Genomic DNA, 27,776 nt, shown 5'->3' with positions numbered 1-27,776 from the left:
GGGCATCACGTGGGCATCAGGTGGGCATCACGTGGGAATCACGTGGGAATTACGTGGGAATCATGTGGGCATCACGTGAGAATCACTTGGGAATCACGTGGGAATCTTCGCCTCGGGGTTTTCACAATGCTCTTGCTCCTCGTAGTTGCATACTGTTGATTCTCCTCTGATTTCCAACCCTTGTCTGCTCCTCGTTCTTGTCTTTTGCTTTTTCTTTCTTGCTCCTCGTCTTCTTCTCCCCTGTTTCTTCAACTCGGGTTTTTCACACTGCTCTTGCTCCTCGTATTGGCATACATTTGATTCTCCTCTGATTTTCCCCACTTGTCTGCTCCTCGTTTTTGTATTTTGCTTTTTTTTTTTGCTCCCCGTATTCTTCTCCTCTGTTTCTTCGCCTCAGGTTTTTCACACTGCTCTTGCTCCTTGTAGTGCCACACTGTTGATCCTCCTCTGATTTTCGCCCCTTGCGTTCTCTTCGTTTTTGTATTTTGCTTTTTTTTTCTTGCTCCTCGTATTCTTCTCTCCCGTTTCTTCACCTCGGGTTTTTCACTCTTCTCTTGCTCCTCATAGTGGCATACTGTTGATCCTCCTCTGATTTTCGCCCCTTGTGTTCTCCTCGATATTGTATTTTGCTTTTATTTTCGTTCTCCTCGTATTCTTCTCCCCTGTTTCTTCGACTCAGGTTTTTCACACTTCTCTTGCTCCTCGTAGTGCCACACGTTGATCCTCCTCTGATCTTCGCCCCTTGTGTTCTCCTCGTTTTTGTATTTTGCTTTTTTTTTCTTGCTCCTCGTATTCTTCTCCCCTGTTTCTTCGCCTCGGGTTTTTCACACTTCTCTTACTCCACGTAGTGCCACACTTTTGATCCTCCTCTGATTTCGCCCCTTGTGTTCTCCTCGTTTTTGTATTTTGCTTTTTTTTTCTTGCTCCTCGTATTCTTCTCCCCTGTTTCTTCGCCTCGGCGTTTTCACACTTGTCTTACTCCGACCATCACGTGGGAATCACGTGGGCATTAAGTGGGAAACACGTGGGAATCACGTGGCCATCACGTGGGCATCACGTGGGTATCACGTGAGAGTCACGTGGGAATCACGTGGGCATCCAGTGGGAAACACGTGGGAATCACGTGGGCATCACGTGGGTAAAACGAGAGAATCACGTGGGAATCACGTAGGAATCACGTGGGTATCACGTGGGAATCACGTGGGCATTACGTGGGAATCACGTGGGGAACACGTGTGAATTCACGGGAATCACGTGCCCACACGTGAATTCACGTGGGCATCAGTGGGAAACACGTGGGAATCATGTGGGAATCACGTGGGAATAACATGGGCATCACGTGGGAGTCACGTGGGAATCAAGTGGGAAACACGTGGGAATCACGTGGCCATCACGTGGGAATCACGTGGGCAACACTTGGGAATCACGTGGGAATCACGTGGCAATCACGTGGGAATTACGTGGGCATCAAGTGGGAAACACGTGGGAATCATGTGGGAATCACGTGGGAATAACGTGGGCATCACGTGAGAGTCACGTGGGAATCACGTGGGCATCACGTGGGAATCACGTGGGCAACACGTGGGAGTCACGTGGGAAACACGTGGCCAACACGTGGGAATCACGTGGCCAACACGTGGATATCACGTGGGAATCACGTGGCCATCACGTGGGTATCACGTGGGCAACACGTGGGAATCACGTGGGCATCACGTGGGAATCACGTGGGAATCACGTGGGCATCACGTGGGAATCACGTGTGTAACACGTGTGAATCACGTGACCATCACGTGGGAATCACGTGGGCATTAAGTGGGAAACACGTGGGAATCACGTGGCCATCACGTGGGCATCACGTGGGTATCACGTGAGAGTCACGTGGGAATCACGTGGGCATCCAGTGGGAAACACGTGGGAATCACGTGGGCATCACGTGGGTAAAACGAGAGAATCACGTGGGAATTACGTAGGAATCACGTGGGTATCACGTGGGAATCACGTGGGCATTACGTGGGAATCACGTGGGTAACACGTGTGAATCACTTGACCATCACGTGGGAATCACGTGGGCATCAAGTGGGAAACACGTGGGAATCACGTGGCCATCACGTGGGAATCACGTGGCCATCACGTGGGAATCACGTGGGAATCACGTGTGAGTCACGTGGGAATCACGTGGCCATTACGTGGGAATCACGTGGGCATCACGTGGGAAACACGTGGGAATCACGTGGGAATCACGTGGCCATCACGTGGGTATCACCTGGGCATCAAGTGGGAAACACGTGGGAATCACGTGGGCATCACGTGGGCATCACGTGAGAATCACGTGGGAATCACGTGGGCATCACGTGGGAAACACGTGGGAATCATGGTGGAATCACGTGGGAATAACGTGGGCATCACGTGAGAGTCACGTGGGAATCACGTGGCCATCACGTGGGAATCACGTGGGAATCACGTGGGAATCACGTGGCCATCACATGGGTATCACGTGAGCATCAAGTGGGAAACACGTGGGAATCACGTGGGCACCAAGAGGGTATCACGTGAGAATCACTTGGGAATCACGTGGGCATCACGTGGGCATCACGTGGGAATCACATGGGCAACACGTGGGAATCACGTGGGCATCACGTGGGTATCACGTGGGAATCACGTGGCCATCACGTGGGAATCACGTGGGCATCACGTGGGAATCACGTGAGAATCACGTGGGAATCACGTGGGAATCACGTGGCCATCACGTGGGAATCACGTGGGCATCACGTGGCTATCACGTGAGTATCACGTGGGAATCAGGTGGGTATCACGTGGGCATCAAGTGGGAAACACGTGGGAATCACGTGGCCATCACGTGGGAATTACGTGGGCAACACGTGGGAATCACTTGGAAATCACGTGGCCATCACGTGGGAATCATGTGGGCAACACGTGGGCATCACGTGGGAATCACGTGGGCATCACGTGGGAATCACGTGTGAGTCACGTGGGAATCACGTGGCCATCACGTGGGTATCACGTGGGCATCCAGTGGGAAACACGTGGGAATCACGTGGGCATCACGTGGGTATCACGTGAGAATCACGTGGGAATCACGTAGGAATCACGTGGGTATCACGTGGGCATCACGTGGGAATCACGTGGGTATCACGTGGGAATCACTTGACCATCACGTGGGAATCCGGTTGGCATCATGCGGGAAACACGTGAGAATCACGTGGCCATCACGTGGGAATCACGTGGGCAACACGTGGGAATCACGTGGGAATCACGTGGCCAACACGTGGGAATCACGTGGGCATCAAGTGGGAAACACGTGGGAATCATGTGGGAATCACCTGGGAATAACGTGGGCATCACGTGGGAGTCACGTGGCCATCAGGTGGGAATCACGTGGGAATCACGTGTGAGTCACGTGGGAATCACGTGGCCATCTCGTGGGAATCACGTGGGCATCAAGTGGGAAACACGTGGGAATCACGTGGCCATCACGTGGGAATCACGTGGGCAACACGTGGGAATCACGTGGGCATCTCGTGGGAATCACGTGGGAATCAAGTGGGAAACACGTGGGAATCACGTGGGCATCACGTGGGTATCACGTGAGAATCACGTGGGAATCACGTGGGAATCACGTGGGTATCATGCGGGAATCACGTGGGTATCACGCGGGAATCACATGGGCATCACGTGGGTATCACGTGAGAATCATGTGGGCATCACGTGGGCAACACGTGGGTATCACGTGGGAATCACGTGGGCATCACGTGGGTATCACGTGGGCAACACGTGGGAATCACGTGGGCATCACGTGGGTATCACGTGAGAATCACGTGGGAATCACGTGGGCATCACGTGGGTATCACGTGGGCAACACGTGGGAATCACGTGGGCATCACGTGGGAATCAAGTGGGAAACACGTGGGAATCACGTGGGCATCATGTGGGAATCACGTGGGCATCACGTGGGAATCAAATGGGCATCACGTGGGAATCACATGGGCATCACGTGGGAGTCACGTGGGTATCACGTGGGAATCACGTGGGCAACACGTGGGAATCACGTGGGAATCACGTGGGAATCACGTAGGAATCACGTGGGCAACACGTGGGAGTCACGTGGGAATCACGTGGCCATCACGTGGGATTCACGTGGGCAACACGTGGGAATCGGGTATCACGTGAGAATCAGTGGGAATCACGTGGGAATCACGTGGGTATCACGTGGGAATCACGTGGCCATTACGTGGGAATCACGTGGGCAACACGTGGGTGTCACGTGGGAATCACGTGGCCAACACGTGGGAATCACGTGGGCATCAAGTGGGAAACACGTGGGAATCACGTGGGAATTACGTGGGCATCACGTGGGAGTCACGTGGTAATCACGTGGCCATCACGTGGGAATCACGTTGGAATCACGTGTGAGTCACGTGGGAATCACGTGGCCATAACGTGGGAATCACGTGGGCATCAAGTGGGAAACACGTGGGAATAACGTGGCCATCACGTGGGAATCACGTAGGAATCACGTGGCCAACACGTGGGAATCACGTGTGCATCAAGTGGGAAACATGTGGGAATCATGTGGGAATCACGTGGGAATCACGTGGGCAACACGGGGGAGTCACGTGGGAATTGCGTGGCCATCACGTGGGAATCACGTGGGCAACACGTGGGAATCACGTGGCCATCACGTGGGAATCACGTGGGCATCAAGTGGGAAACACGTGGGAATCACGTGGGCATCACGTGGGTATCACGTGAGAATCACGTGGTTATCACGTAGGAATCACGTGGGAATCACGTGGGCAAAACGATGGAGTCACGTGGGCATCACGTGGGAATCATGTAGGATTCACGTGGGGAACACGTGGGAGTCACGTGGGAATCACGTGGCCATCACGTGGGACTCACGTGGGCAACACGTGGGAATCACGTGGGAGTCACGTGACCATCACGTGGGAATCACGTGGGCATCAAGTGGGAAACACGTGGGAATCACGTGGGAACCAAGTGGGTATCACGTGAGAATCACGTGGGAATCACGTGGCATCACGTGGGAATCACGTGGGGATCACGTGGGAATCACATGGATATCACGTGGGAATCACAAGGGCATCACGTGGGTATCACGTGGGCATCACGTGGGAATCACGTGGCAATCACGTGGGCATCACGGGGAATCACGTGGGTATCACGTGGGCAACACGTGGGAATCACGTGGGCATCACGTGGGTATCACGTGGGAATCACGTGGGAATCACGTGGGTATTATGTGGGAATCACGTGGGAATCACGTGGGCAACACGTGGGAATCACGTGGGCATCACGTGGGAATCACGTGGGCAACACGTGGGAATCATGTGGGCATCACGTGGGAATCACGTGGGAATCACGTGGGCAACACGTGGGAGTCATGTGGGAATCACGTGGCCATCACGTGGGAATCACTTGGGAATCACGTGGGAATCACGTGGCCATCACGTGGGTATCACTGGGCAACACGTGGGAATCACGTGGGCATCACGTGGAATCACGTGGGATCACGTGGGCAGCACGTGGGAGTCACGTGGGAATCACGTGGCCAACACGTGGGAATCACGTGGCCAACTCGTGGGAATCACGTGGGAATCACGTGGCCATCACGTGGGAATCACGTGGGCATCAAGTGGGAAACCCATGGGAATCACGTGGGAATCACGTGGGAATCACGTTGGAATCACGAGGGAATCACGTGGGAATCACGTGGGAATCACGTGGGTATCACGTGAGAATCACGTGGGAATCACGGGGCATCATGTGGGCATCACGTGGGAATCACATGGGCAACACGTGGGAATCACGTGGGCATCACGTGGGTATCAAGTGAGAATCACGTGGGAATCACGTGGCCATCACGTGGGAATCACGTGGGTATCACGTGGGAATCAGGTGGGTATCACGTGGGCATCAAGTGGGAAACACGTGGGAATCACGTGGCCATCACGTGGGAATTACGTGGGCAACACGTGGGAATCACGTGGAAATCACGTGGCCATCACGTGGGAATCACGTGGGCATCAAGTGGGAAACACGTGGGAACGTGGGAATCACGTGGGAATAACGTGGGCATCAATCACGTGGGAATCACGTGGCCATCACGTGGAATACGGGCACAATCACGTGGGAATCAGAATCATGGGATAACTGGGCAACGTGGGAATCACGTGGGCATCAAGTGGGAAACACGTGGGAATCACGTGGCCATCACGTGGGAATCACGTGGGCAACACTTGGGAATCACGTGGGAATCACGTGGCAATCACGTGGGAATTACGTGGGCATCAAGTGGGAAACACGTGGAAATCATGTGGGAATCACGTGGGAATAACGTGGGCATCACGTGAGAGTCACGTGGGAATCACGTGGCCATCACGTGGGAATCACGTGGGCAACACGTGGGAGTCACGTGGGAAACACGTGGCCAACACGTGGGAATCACGTGGGCAACACGTGGATATCACGTGGGAATCACGTGGCCATCACGTGGGTATCACGTGGGCAACACGTGGGAATCACGTGGGCATCACGTGGGAATCACGTGGGAATCACGTGGGAATCACGTGTGTAACACGTGTGAATCACTTGACCATCACGTGGGAATCACGTGGGCATTAAGTGGGAAACACGTGGGAATCACGTGGCCATCACGTGGGCATCACGTGGGTATCACGTGAGAGTCACGTGGGAATCACGTGGGCATCCCGTGGGAAACACGTGGGAATCACGTGGGCATCACGTGGGTAAAACGAGAGAATCACGTGGGAATCACGTAGGAATCACGTGGGTATCACGTGGGAATCACGTGGGCATTACGTGGGAATCACGTGGTAACACGTGTGAATCACTTGACCATCACGTGGGAATCACGTGGGCATCAAGTGGGAAACATGTGGGAATCACGTGGCCATCACGTGGGAATCACGTGGCCATCACGTGGGAATCACGTGGGAATCACGTGTGAGTCACGTGGGAATCACGTGGCCATTACGTGGGAATCACGTGGGCATCGGGTGGGAAACACGTGGGAATCACGTGGGAATCACGTAGCCATCACGTGGGTATCACCTGGGCATCAAGTGGGAAACACGTGGGAATCACGTGGGCATCACGTGGGCATCACTTGAGAATCACGTGGGAATCACGTGGGCATCACGTGGGAAACACGTGGGAATCATGGTGGAATCACGTGGGAATAACGTGGGCATCACGTGAGAGTCACGTGGGAATCACGTGGCCATCACGTGGGAATCACGTGGCCATCACATGGGTATCACGTGAGCATCAAGTGGGAAACACGTGGGAATCACGTGGGTACCAAGTGGGTATCACGTGAGAATCACTTGGGAATCACGTGGGCATCACGTGGGCATCACGTGGGAATCACATGGGCAACACGTGGGAATCACGTGGGCATCACGTGGGTATCACGTGGGAATCACGTGGCCATCACGTGGGAATCACGTGGGCATCACGTGGGAATCACGTGAGAATCACGTGGGAATCACGTGGGAATCACGTGGCCATCACGTGGGAATCACGTGGGCATCACGTGGCTATCACGTGAGTATCACGTGGGAATCAGGTGGGTATCACGTGGGCATCAAGTGGGAAACACGTGGGAATCACGTGGCCATCACGTGGGAATCACGTGGGCATCAAGTGGGAAACCCGTGGGAATCACGTGGGAATCACGTGGGAATCACGTTGGAATCACGAGGGAATCACGTGGGAATCACGTGGGAATCACGTGGGTATCACGTGGGAATCACGTGGGAATCACGGGGCATCATGTGGGCATCACGTGGGAATCACATGGGCAACACGTGGGAATCACGTGGGCATCACGTGGGTATCAAGTGAGAATCACGTGGGAATCACGTGGCCATCACGTGGGAATCACGTGGGCATCACGTGGGTATCACGTGAGTATCACGTGGGAATCAGGTGGGTATCACGTGGGCATCACGTGGGAAACACGTGGGAATCACGTGGCCATCACGTGGGAATTACGTGGGCAACACGTGGGAATCACGTGGAAATCACGTGGCCATCACGTGGGTATCACGGTGGGTATCCAGTGGGAACCACGTGGGAATAACGTGGGCATCACGTGGGTATCACGTGAGAATCACGTGGGAATCACGTAGGAATCACGTGGGTATCACGTGGGAATCACTTGACCATCACGTGGGAATCACGTGGGCATCAAGTGGGAAACACGTGGGAATCACGTGGGAATCACGTGGGAATCACGGGAATCACGTGGGCATCACGTGGGAATCACGTGGGTATCACGTGGGAATCACTTGACCATCACGGGGAATCACGGGGCATCAAGTGGGAAACACGTGGGAATCACGTGGCCATCACGTGGGAATCACGTGGGCACACGGGAATCACGTGGGAATCACGTGGCCCACACGTGGGAATCACGTGGGCATCAAGTGGGAAACACGTGGGAATCATGTGGGAATCACGTGGGAATAACATGGGCATCACGTGGGAGTCACGTGGGAATCAAGTGGGAAACACGTGGGAATCACGTGGCCATCACGTGGGAATCACGTGGGCAACACTTGGGAATCACGTGGGAATCACGTGGCAATCACGTGGGAATTACGTGGGCATCAAGTGGGAAACACGTGGAAATCATGTGGGAATCACGTGGGAATAACGTGGGCATCACGTGAGAGTCACGTGGGAATCACGTGGCCATCACGTGGGAATCACGTGGGCAACACGTGGGAGTCACGTGGGAAACACGTGGCCAACACGTGGGAATCACGTGGCCAACACGTGGATATCACGTGGGAATCACGTGGGCATCACGTGGGTATCACGTGGGCAACACGTGGGAATCACGTGGGCATCACGTGGGAATCACGTGGGAATCACGTGGGCATCACGTGGGAATCACGTGTGTAACACGTGTGAATCACGTGACCATCACGTGGGAATCACGTGGGCATTAAGTGGGAAACACGTGGGAATCACGTGGCCATCACGTGGGCATCACGTGGGTATCACGTGAGAGTCACGTGGGAATCACGTGGGCATCCAGTGGGAAACACGTGGGAATCACGTGGGCATCACGTGGGTAAAACGAGAGAATCACGTGGGAATCACGTAGGAATCACGTGGGTATCACGTGGGAATCACGTGGGCATTACGTGGGAATCACGTGGGTAACACGTGCGAATCACTTGACCATCACGTGGGAATCACGTGGGCATCAAGTGGGAAACACGTGGGAATCACGTGGCCATCACGTGGGAATCACGTGGCCATCACGTGGGAATCACGTGGGAATCACGTGTGAGTCACGTGGGAATCACGTGGCCATTACGTGGGAATCACGTGGGCATCACGTGGGAAACACGTGGGAATCACGTGGGAATCACGTAGCCATCACGTGGGTATCACCTGGGCATCAAGTGGGAAACACGTGGGAATCACGTGGGCATCACGTGGGCATCACTTGAGAATCACGTGGGAATCACGTGGGCATCACGTGGGAAACACGTGGGAATCATGGTGGAATCACGTGGGAATAACGTGGGCATCACGTGAGAGTCACGTGGGAATCACGTGGCCATCACGTGGGAATCACGTGGCCATCACATGGGTATCACGTGAGCATCAAGTGGGAAACACGTGGGAATCACGTGGGTACCAAGTGGGTATCACGTGAGAATCACTTGGGAATCACGTGGGCATCACGTGGGCATCACGTGGGAATCACATGGGCAACACGTGGGAATCACGTGGGCATCACGTGGGTATCACGTGGGAATCACGTGGCCATCACGTGGGAATCACGTGGGCATCACGTGGGTATCACGTGAGAATCACTTGGGAATCACGTGGGAATCACGTGGCCATCACGTGGGAATCACGTGGGCATCACGTGGCTATCACGTGAGTATCACGTGGGAATCAGGTGGGTATCACGTGGGCATCAAGTGGGAAACACGTGGGAATCACGTGGCCATCACGTGGGAATTACGTGGGCAACACGTGGGAATCACGTGGAAATCACGTGGCCATCATGTGGGAATCACGTGGGCATCAAGTGGGAAACACGTGGGAATCATGTGGGAATCACGTGGGAATAACGGGGGCATCACGTGGGAGTCACGTGGGAATCACGTGGCCATCACGTTGGAATCATGTGGGCAACACGTGGGCATCACGTGGGAATCACGTGGCCATCACGTGGGAATCACGTGTGAGTCACGTGGGAATCACGTGGCCATCACGTGGGTATCACGTGGGCATCCAGTGGGAAACACGTGGGAATCACGTGGGCATCACGTGGGTATCACGTGAGAATCACGTGGGAATCACGTAGGAATCACGTGGGTATCACGTGGGCATCACGTGGGAATCACGTGGGTATCACGTGGGAATCACTTGACCATCACGTGGGAATCCGGTGGGCATCATGCGGGAAACACGTGAGAATCACGTGGCCATCACGTGGGAATCACGTGGGCAAAACGTGGGAATCACGTGGGAATCACGTGGCCAACACGTGGGAATCACGTGGGCATCAAGTGGGAAACACGTGGGAATCATGTGGGAATCACCTGGGAATAACGTGGGCATCACGTGGGAGTCACGTGGCCATCAGATGGGAATCACGTGGGAATCACGTGTGAGTCACGTGGGAATCACGTGGCCATCTCGTGGGAATCACGTGGGCATCAAGTGGGAAACACGTGGGAATCACGTGGGCATCACGTGGGAATCACGTGGGCAACACGTGGGAATCACGTGGCCATCTCGTGGGAATCACGTGGGAATCAAGTGGGAAACACGTGGGAATCACGTGGGCATCACGTGGGTATCACGTGGGAATCACGTGGGAATCACGTGGGAATCACGTGGGTATCACGCGGGAATCACGTGGGTATCACGCGGGAATCACATGGGCATCACGTGGGTATCACGTGAGAATCATGTGGGCATCCCGTGGGCAACACGTGGGTATCACGTGGGAATCACGTGGGCATCACGTGGCTATCACGTGGGCAACACGTGGGAATCACGTGGGCATCACGTGGGTATCACGTGAGAATCACGTGGGAATCACGTGGGAATCACGTGGGCATCACGTGGGTATCACGTGGGCAACACGTGGGAATCACGTGGGCATCACGTGGAAATCAAGTGGGAAACACGTGGGAATCACGTGGGCATCATGTGGGTATCACGTGGGCATCACGTGGGAATCAAATGGGCATCACGTGGGAATCACATGGGCATCACGTGGGAGTCACGTGGGTATCACGTGGGAATCACGTGGGCAACACGTGGGAATCACGTGGGAATCACGTAGGAATCACGTGGGCAACACGTGGGAGTCACGTGGGAATCACGTGGCCATCACGTGGGATTCACGTGGGCAACACGTGGGAATCGGGTATCACGTGAGAATCAGTGGGAATCACGTGGGAATCACGTGGGTATCACGTGGGAATCACGTGGCCATTACGTGGGAGTCACGTGGGCAACACGTGGGAGTCACGTGGGAATCACGTGGCCAACACGTGGGAATCACGTGGGCATCAAGTGGGAAACACGTGGGAATCACGTGGGAATTACGTGGGCATCACGTGGGAGTCACGTGGTAATCACGTGGCCATCACGTGGGAATCACGTTGGAATCACGTGTGAGTCACGTGGGAATCACGTGGCCATAACGTGGGAATCACGTGGGCATCAAGTGGGAAACACGTGGGAATAACGTGGCCATCACGTGGGAATCACGTAGGAATCACGTGGCCAACACGTGGGAATCACGTGTGCATCAAGTGGGAAACATGTGGGAATCATGTGGGAATCACGTGGGAATCACGTGGGCAACACGGGGGAGTCACGTGGGAATTGCGTGGCCATCACGTGGGAATCACGTGGGCAACACGTGGGAATCACGTGGCCATCACGTGGGAATCACGTGGGCATCAAGTGGGAAACACGTGGGAATCACGTGGGCATCACGTGGGTATCACGTGAGAATCACGTGGGTATCACGTAGGAATCACGTGGGAATCACGTGGGCAAAACGAGGGAGTCACGTGGGCATCACGTGGGAATCACGTAGGATTCACGTGGGGAACACGTGGGAGTCACGTGGGAATCACGTGGCCATCACGTGGGAATCACGTGGGCAACACGTGGGAATCACGTGGGAGTCACGTGACCATCACGTGGGAATCACGTGGGCATCAAGTGGGAAACACGTGGGAATCACGTGGGAACCAAGTGGGTATCACGTGAGAATCACGTGGGAATCACGTGGCATCACGTGGGAATCACGTGGGGATCACGTGGGAATCACATGGATATCACGTGGGAATCACAAGGGCATCACGTGGGTATCACGTGGGCATCACGTGGGAATCACGTGGCAATCACGTGGGCATCACGGGGAATCACGTGGGTATCACGTGGGCAACACGTGGGAATCACGTGGGCATCACGTGTGTATCACGTGGGAATCACGTGGGAATCACGTGGGTATTATGTGGGAATCACGTGGGAATCACGTGGGCAACACGTGGGAATCACGTGGGCATCACGTGGGAATCACGTGGGCAACACGTGGGAATCATGTGGGCATCACGTGGGAATCACGTGGGAATCACGTGGGCAACACGTGGGAGTCACGTGGGAATCACGTGGCCATCACGTGGGAATCACTTGGGAATCACGTGGGAATCACGTGGCCATCACGTGGGTATCACTGGGCAACACGTGGGAATCACGTGGGCATCACGTGGAATCACGTGGGATCACGTGGGCAGCACGTGGGAGTCACGTGGGAATCACGTGGCCAACACGTGGGAATCACGTGGCCAACTCGTGGGAATCACGTGGGAATCACGTGGCCATCACGTGGGAATCACGTGGGCATCAAGTGGGAAACCCGTGGGAATCACGTGGGAATCACGTGGGAATCACGTTGGAATCACGAGGGAATCACGTGGGAATCACGTGGGAATCAAGTGAGAATCACGTGGGAATCACGTGGCCATCACGTGGGAATCACGTGGGCATCACGTGGGTATCACGTGAGTATCACGTGGGAATCAGGTGGGTATCACGTGGGCATCAAGTGGGAAACACGTGGGAATCACGTGGACATCACGTGGGAATTACGTGGGCAACACGTGGGAATCACGTGGAAATCACGTGGCCATCATGTGGGAATCACGTGGGCATCAAGTGGGAAACACGTGGGAATCATGTGGGAATCACGTGGGAATAACGGGGGCATCACGTGGGAGTCACGTGGGAATCACGTGGCCATCACGTTGGAATCATGTGGGCAACACGTGGGCATCACGTGGGAATCACGTGGCCATCACGTGGGAATCACGTGTGAGTCACGTGGGAATCACGTGGCCATCACGTGGGAATCACGTGGGCATCAAGTGGGAAACACGTGGGAATCACGTGGCCATCACGTGGGTATCACGTGGGCATCAAGTGGGAAACACGTGGGAATCACGTGGGCATCACGTGGGTATCACGTGAGAATCACGTGGGAATCACGTAGGAATCACGTGGGTATCACGTGGGCATCACGTGGGAATCACGTGGGTATCACGTGGGAATCACTTGACCATCACGTGGGAATCAGGTGGGCATCAAGTGGGAAACACGTGAGAATCATGTGGCCATCACGTGGGAATCACGTGGGCAACACGTGGGAATCACGTGGGAATCACGTGGCCATCTCGTGGGAATCACGTGAGCATCAAGTGGGAAACACGTGGGAATCACGTGGCCATCACGTGGCAATCACGAGGGAATCACTTGGGCATCAAGTGGGAAACACGTGGGAATCATGGGGAATCACGTGGGAATAACGTGGGCATCACGTGAGAGTCACGTGGGAATCACGTGGCCATCACGTGGGAATCACGTGGGAGTCACGTGGGAATCACGTGGGAATCACGTGGGCATCACGTGGGAAACACGTGGGAATCACGTGGCCATCACGTGGGTATCACGTGGGAATCAAGTGGGAAACACGTGGGAATCACGTGGGCATCACGTGGGTATCACGTGAGAATCACGTGGGAATCACGTGGGAATCACGTGGGTAACACGTGGGAATCACGTGGGCATCACGTGGGAATCACGTGGGTATCACGTGGGAATCACTTGACCATCACGTGGGAATCACATGGGCATCACGTGGGTATCACGTGAGAATCACGAGGGCATCACTTGGGCATCACGTGGGCAACACGTGGGAATCACGTGGGCATCACGTGGGTATCACGTGGGCAACACGTGGGAATCACGTGGGCATCACGTGGGTATCACGTGAGAATCACGTGGGAATCACGTGGGAATCCCGTGGGCATTCTTCTCCCCTGTTTCTTCGCCTCGGGTTTTTCACACTTCTCTTACTCCACCTAGTGCCACACCTTTGATCTTCCTCTGATTTTCGCCCCTTGTGTTCTCCTCGTTTTTGTATTTTGCTTTTTTTTTCTTGCTCCTCGTATTCTTCTCCCCTGTTTCTTCGCCTCGGGTTTTTCACACTTCTCTTACTCCACGTAGTGCCACACTTTTGATCCTCCTCTGATTTTCGCCCCTTGTGTTCTCCTCGTTTTTGTATTTTGCTTTTTTTTCTTGCTCCTCGTATTCTTCTCCCCTGTTTCTTCGCCTCGGGTTTTTCACACTTCTCTTACTCCACCTAGTGCCCCACTTTTGATCCTCCTCTGATTTTCGCCCCTTGTGTTCTCCTCGTTTTTGTATTTTGCTTTTTTTTTCTTGCTCCCTCGTATTCTTCTCCCCTGTTTCTTCGCCTCGGGTTTTTCACACTTCTCTACTCCACGTAGTGGCATACTGTTGATCCTCCTCTGATTTTCGCCCCTTGTGTTCTCCTCGTTTTTGTATTTTGCTTTTTTTTTCTTGCTCCTCGTATTCTTCTCCCCTGTTTTTTCGCCTCGGGTTTTTTCCACTTCTCTTACTCCACGTAGTGGCATACTGTTGATCCTCCTCTGATTTTCGCCCCTTGTGTTCTCCTCGTTTTTGTATTTTGCTTTTTTTTTCTTGCTCCTCGTATTCTTCACGTGGGAATCACGTGGGCATCACGTGGGAATCACGTGGGAATCACCTGGGTGTCACGTGGGAATCACGTGGGCATCACGTGGGTATCACGTGGGCATCAAGTGGGAAACACGTGGGAATCACGTGGCCATCACGTGGGAATCACGTGGGCAACACGTCGGCATCACGTGGGAATCACGTGGCCATCACGTGGGTATCACGTGAGAATCACGTTGGAATCAGGTGGCTATCACGTGGGCATCAAGTGGGAAACACGTGGGAATCACGTGGCCATCACGTGGGAATCACGTGGGAATCACGTGTGAATCATGTGGGAATCACGTGGCCATCACGTGGGAATCACGTGGGCATCAAGTGTGAAACACGTGGGAATCACGTGGCCATCACGTGGGTATCACGGTGGGTATCCAGTGGGAAACACGTGGGAATAACGTGGGCATCACGTGGGTATCACGTGAGAATCACGTGGGAATCACGTAGGAATCACGTGGGTATCACGTGGGAATCACTTGACCATCACGTGGGAATCACGTGGGCATCAAGTGGGAAACACGTGGGAATCACGTGAGAATCACGTGGGAATCACGTAGGAATCACGTGGGTATCACGTGGGAATCACGTGGGCATCACGTGGGAATCACGTGGGTATCACGTGGGAATCACTTGACCATCACGTGGGAATCACGTGGGCATCAAGTGGGAAACACGTGGGAATCACGTGGCCATCACGTGGGAATCACGTGGGCAACACGTGGGAATCACGTGGGAATCACGTGGCCCACACGTGGGAATCACGTGGGCATCAAGTGGGAAACACGTGGGAATCATGTGGGAATCACGTGGGAATAACATGGGCATCACGTGGGAGTCACGTGGGAATCAAGTGGGAAACACGTGGGAATCACGTGGCCATCACGTGGGAATCACGTGGGCAACACTTGGGAATCACGTGGGAATCACGTGGCAATCACGTGGGAATTACGTGGGCATCAAGTGGGAAACACGTGGGAATCATGTGGGAATCACGTGGGAATAACGTGGGCATCACGTGAGAGTCACGTGGGAATCACGTGGGCATCACGTGGGAATCACGTGGGCAACACGTGGGAGTCACGTGGGAAACACGTGGCCAACACGTGGGAATCACGTGGCCAACACGTGGATATCACGTGGGAATCACGTGGCCATCACGTGGGTATCACGTGGGCAACACGTGGGAATCACGTGGGCATCACGTGGGAATCACGTGGGAATCACGTGGGCATCACGTGGGAATCACGTGTGTAACACGTGTGAATCACGTGACCATCACGTGGGAATCACGTGGGCATTAAGTGGGAAACACGTGGGAATCACGTGGCCATCACGTGGGCATCACGTGGGTATCACGTGAGAGTCACGTGGGAATCACGTGGGCATCCAGTGGGAAACACGTGGGAATCACGTGGGCATCACGTGGGTAAAACGAGAGAATCACGTGGGAATTACGTAGGAATCACGTGGGTATCACGTGGGAATCACGTGGGCATTACGTGGGAATCACGTGGGTAACACGTGTGAATCACTTGACCATCACGTGGGAATCACGTGGGCATCAAGTGGGAAACACGTGGGAATCACGTGGCCATCACGTGGGAATCACGTGGCCATCACGTGGGAATCACGTGGGAATCACGTGTGAGTCACGTGGGAATCACGTGGCCATTACGTGGGAATCACGTGGGCATCACGTGGGAAACACGTGGGAATCACGTGGGAATCACGTGGCCATCACGTGGGTATCACCTGGGCATCAAGTGGGAAACACGTGGGAATCACGTGGGCATCACGTGGGCATCACGTGAGAATCACGTGGGAATCACGTGGGCATCACGTGGGAAACACGTGGGAATCATGGTGGAATCACGTGGGAATAACGTGGGCATCACGTGAGAGTCACGTGGGAATCACGTGGCCATCACGTGGGAATCACGTGGGAATCACGTGGGAATCACGTGGCCATCACATGGGTATCACGTGAGCATCAAGTGGGAAACACGTGGGAATCACGTGGGCACCAAGAGGGTATCACGTGAGAATCACTTGGGAATCACGTGGGCATCACGTGGGCATCACGTGGGAATCACATGGGCAACACGTGGGAATCACGTGGGCATCACGTGGGTATCACGTGGGAATCACGTGGCCATCACGTGGGAATCACGTGGGCATCACGTGGGAATCACGTGAGAATCACGTGGGAATCACGTGGGAATCACGTGGCCATCACGTGGGAATCACGTGGGCATCACGTGGCTATCACGTGAGTATCACGTGGGAATCAGGTGGGTATCACGTGGGCATCAAGTGGGAAACACGTGGGAATCACGTGGCCATCACGTGGGAATTACGTGGGCAACACGTGGGAATCACTTGGAAATCACGTGGCCATCATGCGGGAATCACGTGGGCATCAAGTGGGAAACACGTGGGAATCATGTGGGAATCACGTGGGAATAACGGGGGCATCACGTGGGCGTCACGTGGGAATCATGTGGCCATCACGTGGGAATCATGTGGGCAACACGTGGGCATCACGTGGGAATCACGTGGGCATCACGTGGGAATCACGTGTGAGTCACGTGGGAATCACGTGGCCATCACGTGGGTATCACGTGGGCATCCAGTGGGAAACACGTGGGAATCACGTGGGCATCACGTGGGTATCACGTGAGAATCACGTGGGAATCACGTAGGAATCACGTGGGTATCACGTGGGCATCACGTGGGAATCACGTGGGTATCACGTGGGAATCACTTGACCATCACGTGGGAATCCGGTTGGCATCATGCGGGAAACACGTGAGAATCACGTGGCCATCACGTGGGAATCACGTGGGCAACACGTGGGAATCACGTGGGAATCACGTGGCCAACACGTGGGAATCACGTGGGCATCAAGTGGGAAACACGTGGGAATCATGTGGGAATCACCTGGGAATAACGTGGGCATCACGTGGGAGTCACGTGGCCATCAGGTGGGAATCACGTGGGAATCACGTGTGAGTCACGTGGGAATCACGTGGCCATCTCGTGGGAATCACGTGGGCATCAAGTGGGAAACACGTGGGAATCACGTGGCCATCACGTGGGAATCACGTGGGCAACACGTGGGAATCACGTGGGCATCACGTGGGAATCACGTGGGAATCAAGTGGGAAACACGTGGGAATCACGTGGGCATCACGTGGGTATCACGTGAGAATCACGTGGGAATCACGTGGGAATCACGTGGGTATCATGCGGGAATCACGTGGGTATCACGCGGGAATCACATGGGCATCACGTGGGTATCACGTGAGAATCATGTGGGCATCACGTGGGCAACACGTGGGTATCACGTGGGAATCACGTGGGCATCACGTGGGAATCACGTGGGCAACACGTGGGAATCACGTGGGTATCACGTGGGAATCACGTGGGAATCACGTGGGAATCACGTGGGCATCACGTGGGTATCACGTGGGCAACACGTGGGAATCACGTGGGCATCACGTGGGAATCAAGTGGGAAACACGTGGGAATCACGTGGGCATCATGTGGGAATCACGTGGGCATCACGTGGGAATCAAATGGGCATCACGTGGGAATCACATGGGCATCACGTGGGAGTCACGTGGGTATCACGTGGGAATCACGTGGGCAACACGTGGGAATCACGTGGGAATCACGTGGGAATCACGTAGGAATCACGTGGGCAACACGTGGGAGTCACGTGGGAATCACGTGGCCATCACGTGGGATTCACGTGGGCAACACGTGGGAATCGGGTATCACGTGAGAATCAGTGGGAATCACGTGGGAATCACGTGGGTATCACGTGGGAATCACGTGGCCATTACGTGGGAATCACGTGGGCAACACGTGGGTGTCACGTGGGAATCACGTGGCCAACACGTGGGAATCACGTGGGCATCAAGTGGGAAACACGTGGGAATCACGTGGGAATTACGTGGGCATCACGTGGGAGTCACGTGGTAATCACGTGGCCATCACGTGGGAATCACGTTGGAATCACGTGGGAGTCACGTGGGAATCACGTGGCCATAACGTGGGAATCACGTGGGCATCAAGTGGGAAACACGTGGGAATAACGTGGCCATCACGTGGGAATCACGTAGGAATCACGTGGCCAACACGTGGGAATCACGTGTGCATCAAGTGGGAAACATGTGGGAATCATGTGGGAATCACGTGGGAATCACGTGGGCAACACGGGGGAGTCACGTGGGAATTGCGTGGCCATCACGTGGGAATCACGTGGGCAACACGTGGGAATCACGTGGCCATCACGTGGGAATCACGTGGGCATCAAGTGGGAAACACGTGGGAATCACGTGGGCATCACGTGGGTATCACGTGAGAATCACGTGGGTATCACGTAGGAATCACGTGGGAATCACGTGGGCAAAACGATGGAGTCACGTGGGCATCACGTGGGAATCATGTAGGATTCACGTGGGGAACACGTGGGAGTCACGTGGGAATCACGTGGCCATCACGTGGGACTCACGTGGGCAACACGTGGGAATCACGTGGGAGTCACGTGACCATCACGTGGGAATCACGTGGGCATCAAGTGGGAAACACGTGGGAATCACGTGGGAACCAAGTGGGTATCACGTGAGAATCACGTGGGAATCACGTGGCATCACGTGGGAATCACGTGGGGATCACGTGGGAATCACATGGATATCACGTGGGAATCACAAGGGCATCACGTGGGTATCACGTGGGCATCACGTGGGAATCACGTGGCAATCACGTGGGCATCACGGGGAATCACGTGGGTATCACGTGGGCAACACGTGGGAATCACGTGGGCATCACGTGGGTATCACGTGGGAATCACGTGGGAATCACGTGGGTATTATGTGGGAATCACGTGGGAATCACGTGGGCAACACGTGGGAATCACGTGGGCATCACGTGGGAATCACGTGGGCAACACGTGGGAATCATGTGGGCATCACGTGGGAATCACGTGGGAATCACGTGGGCAACACGTGGGAGTCATGTGGGAATCACGTGGCCATCACGTGGGAATCACTTGGGAATCACGTGGGAATCACGTGGCCATCACGTGGGTATCACTGGGCAACACGTGGGAATCACGTGGGCATCACGTGGAATCACGTGGGATCACGTGGGCAGCACGTGGGAGTCACGTGGGAATCACGTGGCCAACACGTGGGAATCACGTGGCCAACTCGTGGGAATCACGTGGGAATCACGTGGCCATCACGTGGGAATCACGTGGGCATCAAGTGGGAAACCCATGGGAATCACGTGGGAATCACGTGGGAATCACGTTGGAATCACGAGGGAATCACGTGGGAATCACGTGGGAATCACGTGGGTATCACGTGAGAATCACGTGGGAATCACGGGGCATCATGTGGGCATCACGTGGGAATCACATGGGCAACACGTGGGAATCACGTGGGCATCACGTGGGTATCAAGTGAGAATCACGTGGGAATCACGTGGCCATCACGTGGGAATCACGTGGGTATCACGTGGGAATCAGGTGGGTATCACGTGGGCATCAAGTGGGAAACACGTGGGAATCACGTGGCCATCACGTGGGAATTACGTGGGCAACACGTGGGAATCACGTGGAAATCACGTGGCCATCATGTGGGAATCACGTGGGCATCAAGTGGGAAACACGTGGGAATCATGTGGGAATCACGTGGGAATAACGGGGGCATCACGTGGGAGTCACGTGGGAATCACGTGGCCATCACGTTGGAATCATGTGGGCAACACGTTTGCATCACGTGGGAATCACGTGGCCATCACGTGGGAATCACGTGTGAGTCACGTGGGAATCACGTGGCCATCACGTGGGAATCACGTGGGCATCAAGTGGGAAACACGTGGGAATCACGTGGCCATCACGTGGGTATCACGTGGGCATCCAGTGGGAAACACGTGGGAATCACGTGGGCATCACGTGGGAATCACGTGAGAATCACGTGGGAATCACGTAGGAATCACGTGGGTATCACGTGGGCATCACGTGGGAATCACGTGGGTATCACGTGGGAATCACTTGACCATCACGTGGGAATCAGGTGGGCATCAAGTGGGAAACACGTGAGAATCATGTGGCCATCACGTGGGAATCACGTGGGCAAAACGTGGGAATCACGTGGGAATCACGTGGCATCTCGTGGGAATCACGTGAGCATCAAGTGGGAAACACGTGGGAATCACGTGGCCATCACGTGGCAATCACGAGGGAATCACTTGGGCATCAAGTGGGAAACACGTGGGAATCATGGGGAATCACGTGGGAATAACGTGGGCATCACGTGAGAGTCACGTGGGAATCACGTGGGCATCACGTGGGAATCACGTGTGAGTCACGTGGGAATCACGTGGGAATCACGTGGGCATCACGTGGGAAACACGTGGGAATCACGTGGCCATCACGTGGGTATCACGTGGGAATCAAGTGGGAAACACGTGGGAATCACGTGGGCATCACGTGGGTATCACGTGAGAATCACGTGGGAATCACGTGGGAATCACGTGGGTAACACGTGGGATTCACGTGGGCATCACGTGGGAATCACGTGGGTATCACGTGGGAATCACTTGACCATCACGTGGGAATCACATGGGCATCACGTGGGTATCACGTGAGAATCACGTGGGCATCACTTGGGCATCACGTGGGCAACACGTGGGAATCACGTGGGCATCACGTGGGTATCACGTGGGCAACACGTGGGAATCACGTGGGCATCACGTGGGTATCACGTGAGAATCACGTGGGAATCACGTGGGAATCCCGTGGGCATTCTTCTCCCCTGTTTCTTCGCCTCGGGTTTTTCACACTTCTCTTACTCCACGTAGTGCCATACTTTGATCCTCCTCTGATTTTCGCCCCTTGTGTTCTCCTCGTTTTTGTATTTTGCTTTTTTTTTCTTGCTCCTCGTATTCTTCTCCCCTGTTTCTTCGCCTCGGGTTTTTCACACTTCTCTTACTCCACGTAGTGGCATACTGTTGATCCTCCTCTGATTTTCGCCCCTTGTGTTCTCCTCGTTTTTGTATTTTGCTTTTTTTTTCTTGCTCCTCGTATTCTTCTCCCCTGTTTCTTCACCTCGGGTTTTTCACACTTCTCTTACTCCACGTAGTGCCACACTTTGATCCTCCTCTGATTTTCGCCCCTTGTGTTCTCCTCGTTTTTGTATTTTGCTTTTTTTTTCTTGCTCCTCTTCTTCTCCCCTGTTTCTTCGCATCAGGTTTTTCACACTTCTCTTACTCCACGTAGTGCCACACTTTGATCCTCCTCTGATTTTCGCCCCTTGTGTTCTCCTCGTTTTTGTATTTTGCTTTTTTTTTCTTGCTCCTCGTATTCTTCTCCCCTGTTTCTTCGCCTCGGGTTTTTTACACTTCTCTTACTCCACGTAGTGGCATACTGTTGATCCTCCTCTGATTTTCGCCCCTTGTGTCTCCTCTTTTTGTATTTTGCTTTTTTTCTTGCTCCTCGTATATCTTTCTTCCCCTGTTTCTTCGACCTCGGTTTTTCACACTTCTCTTACTCCTCATAGTGCCACACTTTTGATCCTCCTCTGATTTTCGCCCCTTGTGTTCTCCTCTTTTTTGTATTTTGCTTTTTTTTTCTTGCTCCTCGTATTCTTCTCCCCTGTTTCTTCGCCTCGGCTTTTTCACACTTCTCTTGCTCCTCGTAGTGGCATACTGTTGATCCTCCTCTGATTTTCGCCCCTTGTGTTCTCCTCGTTTTTGTATTTTGCTTTTTTTTTCTTGCTCCTCGTATTCTTCTCCCCTGTTGCTTCGCCACGGGTTTTTCACACTTCTCTTACTCCTCCTAGTGCCACACTTTTGATCCTCCTCTGATTTTCGCCCCTTGTGTTCTCCTCGTTTTTGTATTTTGCTTTTTTTTTCTTGCTCCTCGTCTTCTTCTCCCCTGTTTCTTCGCCTCGGGGTTTTCACACTTCTCTTACTCCACGTAGTGGCATACTGTTGATCCTCCTCTGATTTTCGCCCCTTGTGTTCTACTCGTTTTTGTATTTTGCTTTTTTTTTCTTGCTCCTCGTATTCTTCTCCCCTGTTTCTTCGCCTCGGGTTTTTCACACTTCTCTTACTCCACGTAGTGGCATACTGTTGATCCTCCTCTGATTTTCGCCCCTTGTGTTCTCCTCGTTTTTGTATTTTGCCTTTTTTTTCTTGCTCCTCGTATTCTTCTCCCCTGTTTCTTCGCCTCGGGTTTTTCACACTTCTCTTGCTCCTCGTAGTGGCATACTGTTGATCCTCCTCTGATTTTCGCCCCTTGTGTTCTCCTCGTTTTGTATTTTGCTTTTTTTTTCTTGCTCCTCGTATTCTTCTCCCCTGTTTCTTCACCTCGGGTTTTTCACACTTCTCTTGCTCCTCGTAGTGGCATACTGTTGATCCTCCTCTGATTTTCGCCCCTTGTGTTCTCCTCGTTTTTGTATTTTGCTTTTTTTTCTTTGCTCCTCGTATTCTTCTCCCCTGTTTCCTCACCTCGGGTTTTTCACACTTCTCTTGCTCCTCGTAGTGGCATACTGTTGATCCTCCTCTGATTTTCGCCCCTTGTGTTCTCCTCGTTTTTGTATTTTGCTTTTTTTTTCTTGCTCCTCGTATTCTTCTCCCCTGTTTCTTCGCCTCGGTTTTTCACACTTCTCTTACTCCTCGTAGTGGCATACTGTTGATCCTCCTCTGATTTTCGCCCCTTGTGTTCTCCTCGTTTTTGTATTTTGCTTTTTTTTCTTCTCCTCGTATTCTTCTCCCCTGTTTCTTCGCCTCGGATTTTTCACACTTCTCTTGCTCCTCGTAGTGGCATACTGTTGATCCTCCTCTGATTTTCGCCCCTTGTTTTCTCCTCGTTTTTGTATTTTGCTTTTTTTTTCTTGCTCCTCGTATTCTTCTCCCCTGTTTCTTCGCCTCGGGTTTTTCACACTTCTCTTACTCCACATAGTGCCACACTTTTGATCCTCCTCTGATTTTCGCCCCTTGTGTTCTCCTCGTTTTTGTATTTTGCTTTTTTTTCCTTGCTCCTCGTATTCTTCTCCCCTGTTTCCTCACCTCGGGTTTTTCACACTTCTCTTGCTCCTCGTAGTGGCATACTGTGATCCTCCTCTGATTTTCGCCCCTTGTGTTCTCCTCGTTTTTGTATTTTGCTTTTTTTTTCTTGCTCCGCGTATTCTTCTCCCCTGTTTCTTCGCCTCGGGTTTTTCACACTTCTCTTACTCCACCTAGTGCCACAGTTTTGATCCTCCTCTGATTTTCGCCCCTTGTGTTCTCCTCGTTTTTGTATTTTGCTTTTTTTTTCTTGCTCCTCGTATTCTTCTCCGCTGTTTCTTCGCCTCGGGTTTTTCACACTTCTCTTACTCCACGTAGTGGCGTACTGGTGATCCTCCTCTGATTTTCGCCCCTTGTGTTCTCCTCGTTTTTGTATTTTGCTTTTTTTTTCTTGCTCCTCGTATTCTTCTCCCCTGTTCTTCGCCTCGGGTTTTTCACACTTCTCTTACTCCACGTAGTGCCACACTTTTGATCCTCCTCTGATTTTCGCCCCTTGTGTTCTCCTCGTTTTTGTATTTTGCTTTTTTTTTCTTGCTCCTCGTATTCTTCTCCCCTGTTTCTTCGCCTCGGGTTTTTCACACTTCTCTACTCCACGTAGTGGCATACTGTTGATCCTCCTCTGATTTTCGCCCCTTGTGTTCTCCTCGTTTTTGTATTTTGCTTTTTTTTTTGCTCCTCGTATTCTTCTCCCCTGTTTCTTCGCCTCGGGTTTTTCACACTTCTCTTACTCCAAGTGGTGCCACACGTTTGATCCTCCTCTGATTTTCGCCCCACTTCTCTTACTCCACGTAGTGGCATACTGTTGATCCTCCTCTGATTTTCGCCCCTTGTGTTCTCCTCGTTTTTGTATTTTGCTTTTTTTTTCTTGCTCCTCGTATTCTTCTCCCCTGTTTCTTCGCCTCGGGTTTTTCACACTTCTCTTACTCCACGTAGTGGCATACTGTTGATCCTCCTCTGAATTTCGCCCCTTGTGTTCTCCTCGTTTTTGTATTTTGCTTTTTTTTTCTTGCTCCTCGTATTCTTCTCCCCTGTTTCTTCGCCTCGGGTTTTTCACACTTCTCTTACTCCACGTAGTGGCATACTGTTGATCCTCCTCTGATTTTCGCCCCTTGTGTTCTCCTCGTTTTTGTATTTTGCTTTTTTTTTCCTTGCTCCTCGTATTCTTCTCCCCTGTTTCTTCGCCTCGTGTGTTTCACACTTCTCTTGCTCCTCGTAGTGGCATACTGTTGATCCTGCTCTGATTTTCGCCCCTTGTGTTCTCCTCGTTTTTGTATTTTGCTTTTTTTTTCTTGCTCCTCGTATTCTTCTCGCCTGTTTCTTCGCCTCGGGTTTTTCACACTTCTCTTGCTCCTCGTAGTGGCATACTGTTGATTCTCCTCTGATTTTCGACCCTTGTGTTCTCCTCGGTTTTGTATTTTGCTTTTTTTTTCTTGCTCCTCGTATTCTTCTCCTCTGTTTCTTCGCCTCGTGTTTTTCACACTTCTCTTGCTCCTCGTAGTGGCATACTGTTGATCCTCCTCTGATTTTCGCCCCTTGTGTTCTCCTCGTTTTTGTATTTTGCTTTCTTTTTCTTGCTCCTCGTATTCTTTCCTGTTTTCGCCTCGGGTTTTTCACACTTCTCTTACTCCACGTAGTGGCATACTGTTGATCCTCCTCTGATTTTCGCCCCTTGTGTTCTCCTCGTTTTTGTATTTTGCTTTTTTTTTCTTGCTCCTCGTATTCTTCTCCCGTTTCTTCACATCAGCTTTTTCACAGTTCTCTTACTCCTCGTAGTGGCTTACTGTTGATCCTTCTCTGATTTTCGCCCCTTGTGTTCTCCTCGTTTTTGTATTTTGCTTTTTTTTTCTTGCTCCTCGTATTCTTCTCCCCTGTTTCTTCGCCTCGGGTTTTTCACACTTCTCTTACTCCACGTAGTGCCACACTTTAGATCCTCCTCTGATTTTCGCCCCTTGTGTTCTCCTCGTTTTTGTATTTTGCTTCTTTTTTCTTGCTCCTCGTATTCTTCTCCCCTGTTTCTTCGCCTCGGGTTTTTCACACTTCTCTTACTCCACCTAGTGCCACACTTTTGATCCTCCTCTGATTTTCGCCCCTTGTGTTCTCCTCGTTTTTGTATTTTGCTTTTTTTTTTCTTGCTCCTCGTATTCTTCTCCCCTGTTTCTTCGTCTCGGGTTTTTCACACTTCTCTTACTCCACGTAATGGCATACTGTTGATCCTCCTCTGATTTTCGCCCCTTGTGTTCTCCTCGTTTATGTATTTTGCTTTTTTTTCTTGCTCCTCGTATTCTTCTCCCCTGTTTCTTCGCCTCGGGTTTTTCACACTTCTCTTGCTCCTCGTAGTGGCATACTGATGATCCTCCTCTGATTTTCGCCCCTTGTGTTCTCCTCGTTTTTGTATTTTGCTTTTTTTTTCTTGCTCCTCGTATTCTTCTCCCCTGTTTCTTCGCCTCGGGTTTTTCACACTTCTCTTACTCCACGTAGTGGCATACTGTTGATCCTCCTCTGATTTTCACCCCTTGTGTTCTCCTCGTTTTTGTATTTTGCTTTTTCTTTCTTGCTCCTCGTATTCTTCTCCCCTGTTTCTTCGCCTCGGGTTTTTCACACTTCTCTTACTCCACCTAGTGCCACACTTTTGATCCTCCTCTGATTTTCGCCCCTTGTGTTCTCCTCGTTTTTGTATTTTGCTTTTTTTTTCTTGCTCCGCGTATTCTTCTCCCCTGTTTCTTTGCCTCGGGTTTTTCCCACTTCTCTTACTCCACCTAGTGCCACACTTTGATCCTCCTCTGATTTTCGCCCCTTGTGTTCTCCTCGTTTTTGTATTTTGCTTTTTTTTTCTTGCTCCTCGTATTCTTCTCCCCTGTTTCTTCGCCTCGGGTTTTTCACACTTCTCTTACTCCACGTAGTGCCACAATTTTGATCCTTCTCTGATTTTCGCCCCTTGTGTTCTCCTCGTTTTTGTATTTTGCTTTTTTTCCTTGCTCCTCGTATTCTTCTCCCCTGTTTCTTCGCCTCGGGTTTTTCACACTTCTCTTACTCCACCTAGTGCCACACTTTTGATCCTCCTCTGATTTTCGCCCCTTGTGTTCTCCTCGTTTTTGTATTTTGTTTTTTTTTTCTTGCTCCTCGTATTCTTCTCCCCTGTTTCTTCGCCTCGGGTTTTTCACACTTCTCTTACTCCACGTAGTGGCATACTGTTGATCCTCCTCTGGTTTTCGCCCCTTGTGTTCTCCTCGTTTTTGTATTTTGCTTTTTTTTTCTTGCTCCTCGTATTCTTCTCCCCTGTTTCTTCGCCTCGGGTTTTTCACACTTCTCTTGCTCCTCGTAGTGGCATACTGTTGATCCTCCTCTGATTTTCGCCCTTGTGTTCTCCTCGTTTTTGTATTTTGCTTTTTTTTTCTTGCTCCTCGTATTCTTCTCCCCTGTTTCTTCACATCCGCTTTTTCACACTTCTCTTACTCCTCGTAGTGGCATATGGTTGATCCTCCTCTGATTTTCGCCCCTTGTGTTCTCCTCGTTTTTGTATTTTG

At 52.5% G+C, this 27,776-nt stretch overlaps 1 long non-coding RNA gene across 1 annotated transcript; it reads right to left on the bottom strand.

Annotated features, from left to right (window-relative positions):
* Positions 1-873: 873 nt before the first annotated feature.
* On the bottom strand, positions 874-23,777 carry LOC122452783. Its single transcript, XR_006272850.1, has 2 exons — positions 23,695-23,777; positions 874-954 (listed from the first exon to the last, which is right to left on the bottom strand). It is a non-coding gene; the product is annotated as an uncharacterized LOC122452783 (long non-coding RNA).
* Positions 23,778-27,776: the final 3,999 nt, after the last annotated feature.

Source organism: Cervus canadensis, chromosome 14, assembly GCF_019320065.1.
Source record: "Cervus canadensis isolate Bull #8, Minnesota chromosome 14, ASM1932006v1, whole genome shotgun sequence".
Taxonomy (NCBI): domain Eukaryota; kingdom Metazoa; phylum Chordata; class Mammalia; order Artiodactyla; family Cervidae; genus Cervus; species Cervus canadensis.
The sequence above is the reverse complement of the archived record's forward strand: the minus strand, read 5'-3'. Positions and strand labels throughout refer to the sequence as shown.